Genomic DNA, 3,066 nt, shown 5'->3' on the forward strand with positions numbered 1-3,066 from the left:
AACTTTACCGTTTCTGGAGTTTTTTTTAGCGGAATCAGACGCAACAACAACATCTGGATGGACGGAACTCAAAATGACAACATTTTTGTTGGGCTTTCCTTGATATACTGTAAGTGTAAAATTGTCTTCATTTCTAAACACTTTAGTGTTGTACAATTCCTCTTTCATGGATTTTATTTCTTTAGGCACTTCTCGCCTTATCTTATTCAGTGTTCCCACGATGGTTGTTCCTTTGCTTTTTAGCTGTTTAGCTAATATTACTGAAGTAAAATAATTATCGGTTGTAACATTGCGACCTTTTTTCAAAAACGGGTCCAATAACTTCATTACCACATGGTCAGCTAAACGGTCCTCAGCACGGCGTGTGTCATCTTTGCCTAGATAAGGGAAGCCATTTGCCAGATATTTGCTCTCCTTATCAACAGTTAGCCAATATTTGTGGCCATATTTATCTGGTTTGGAAGGCATGTACTGCGTGAATGGACACCTAGTTTTGCTTGGGAAAAGTTGCTCATCCACTGTTATGTATGGGCCAGGTTTGTAACACGCAATACAATTTGCAATAAACCTGTCCCACACAGTAGAAAATAGAGCAAACTTGTCCGTTTGCAGTCTCTCCGATCGAGTAGATTTCTCATCAAATCTGAGAAACCTCATAATTTCAACAAAGCGGTCCCTAGACATTGTCGCTTTGCAATACGGTATTCCCCAGTCATTACACCAAATACTGCTAATCGAGTGACGGTTCGTGCCAGATATTCCACGAGCATAGAATATCGCAATGAATGCATCTAGCTCCTCATCAGATAGAGTAAACTGTAAATTATTGTTCCTGCATGCTTCTGCAAGCGTACAGTTCTTTATATGTGTCAATATATATGAATCAAAAAATAAACGCCATGCGCTCAAAGGACTATCGATAATGATATTTCTTCTGGCGTATCCTGTAGGGCCAGGTGCTTCTCGAAGAATATTTTGGCTGTCACGCCTACCAGGCAAGTGTTGTCCAATTTCAACAGGTTTCCATTGAATACCATCCGCTGAAACTAGTATTCCTTCAGATTCGCCTTCTCTGGTGTTTGTTGTTGCATTACCTTCGCCGCCATCGTTATCTGTTGTTCTTTCATTTCTGGGACGTTTTGCTGATTTTTTCTGTCCACGACCAGGAGGATGGTCACGAGGCAACATAACTGCATGAGCCCGATCCCCAGTTGATGTGCTTGGAATATCTGGAAAAAAGTTGATGAATATTTAGAATTTTTGTTTTGTAAGGGTCCGTGCACACTGGCTGGATTAGCGGCGGAATATCCGACCGGATATTCTCACCACAATCCGGCCCGTACCTGCCCGCTCAGGTACAGAGCGGAGTTTCATACCTGAAGCTCCGCTCCAAACCCCGGGCTGGAGCCGCTGTCTGGGACGGAGCCGTGCTCGCGCGTAAGCAAGCGCTGCTCTGTCCCTGACAGCGGCTCCAGCCCGGGGTTCGGAGCGGAGCTTCAGGCATGAGCGGGCAGGTACGGCCTGTATTGCGGCAAGAATATCCAGATGGCTATTCAGCCAGAATTCTGCTAGTGTGCACAGGCCCTAACTCAGTGTGTGGAAGAACAAATAAATACACATAACTACTTACCTTCTGGATTTGTTCCTTCTGAGTCTTCAGATTCACTTGATATGTTCTGAGGAATGAAATCTTCATCACTGTCAGAATCAAATACATGTTCCTGCAATTCGGATTCCGATTCATCCTCCGGTATGGATTGCAAAGTAGCCAGAATATCCTGAGGCTTTATCAAACGTCTTCTCTCCATATTCCTCACAAATTCCATAATTCTATATAGTTCCCTGCTGAAAAATAGAAATGAAATGAAAACTAAAAGAAATAATAACTGTTCTGCCACCTTCAAAAGTAGGTGGGCTGAATCAGTTGACAGACAGCTAAACTATTTCATAACAATTCATACCTGTATGAGTCTTCAGAGCTCGTATGTCTGCGTCTGTTCTCTTTGTCTCTTCAGCTGAACTGAAAGTAAAGTTACTATCCAGAATACTGTCTCCTGCTAGGACCTTAGAAAAACACCACCCTTCATTAGCATAAGATAAGAGCCTAGAGTAAACAAGCTATTTTGTTCAGCATTACACAGTAATACAAGCAGTTAAAACACAAGGAAAATGTGAAAAGTTGACATGTAAATTGAACTACATCTATATGAACATCAGGGTAAATAAGACAGAGTGAAAAAATTATGCACAAAACTTTATAGCAACATTTAGTGACAAAAGGACCTCAAAATATAGTAGGGAGTCAAAATGACTCCCTTCAGTAGTTCTTGGTAAATTTTGAAAAAAACGCGCAAATTTTTTACCAAAATTATTTATTCTCACAAAATCTTTTTTCACATCATATTTGAGGAAAAGTCACCGAGTTTCAAGCCGGAATTCTGAAAAATGTAGTCACAGAAGAGAAATAAAAAACGAAAGGAGTCAAAATGACTCCATCAGTAGTTCTAGTGCTAAACAGGCGGCGTTGCTTTGCTTAGTGGAGGACAACTGTAATGAGTGGCTGACACAGTTAGTAGGCCCAAATTAAGTAGGCTAAATGCAGTTCAAAATTGGTAACAGGACTAAACTGGCGGCATTGCTTTGTTCAGCGGAGGACAACTGTAATGAGCGGCAGACACAGTTACTAGGGCCTAATAATAAAGTAGGCTAAATGTCTGCCAAAAAAATTGTTCATAAATAAACAGGTGGCATAGCTAGGTACAGGGGTGGGCTCCTCTGCTGAGTAGCAGACAGTGGTAGGAGGCGCAAAGTATTAACTGGTCTAAATAGAGGCCAGGGCCCCTGTATATTTTAACTATCATCTATCATTTCAACAAATTTGTATTGGCAGTGCCATTGAAGGATTTAACAGCACAGACTACAGTGGTGGAGCAGCGAGAGGTAAGTATTGCAAGTGGTAGAGCACTGTTCGAGCTGGGGGAACACTCTCTCGTGGGCGGTGGTACTGGCACAGGGCCCCTCATATTACGACGGTGTGTCTAACGTTGGTTGTGCACCACCACCGTC

The 3,066-nt window shown here is 42.2% G+C and overlaps 1 long non-coding RNA gene across 1 annotated transcript; it reads right to left on the minus strand.

The window, feature by feature from the left end:
* Nucleotides 1-712: 712 nt before the first annotated feature.
* Nucleotides 713-2,155, minus strand: LOC143811468 (uncharacterized). Its single transcript, XR_013223592.1, has 3 exons — nt 1,962-2,155; nt 1,631-1,845; nt 713-1,229 (listed from the first exon to the last, which is right to left on the minus strand). It is a non-coding gene; the product is annotated as an uncharacterized LOC143811468 (long non-coding RNA).
* Nucleotides 2,156-3,066: the final 911 nt, after the last annotated feature.

The sequence above is a fragment of the Ranitomeya variabilis genome, chromosome 1, assembly GCF_051348905.1.
Source record: "Ranitomeya variabilis isolate aRanVar5 chromosome 1, aRanVar5.hap1, whole genome shotgun sequence".
NCBI lineage: Eukaryota > Metazoa > Chordata > Amphibia > Anura > Dendrobatidae > Ranitomeya > Ranitomeya variabilis.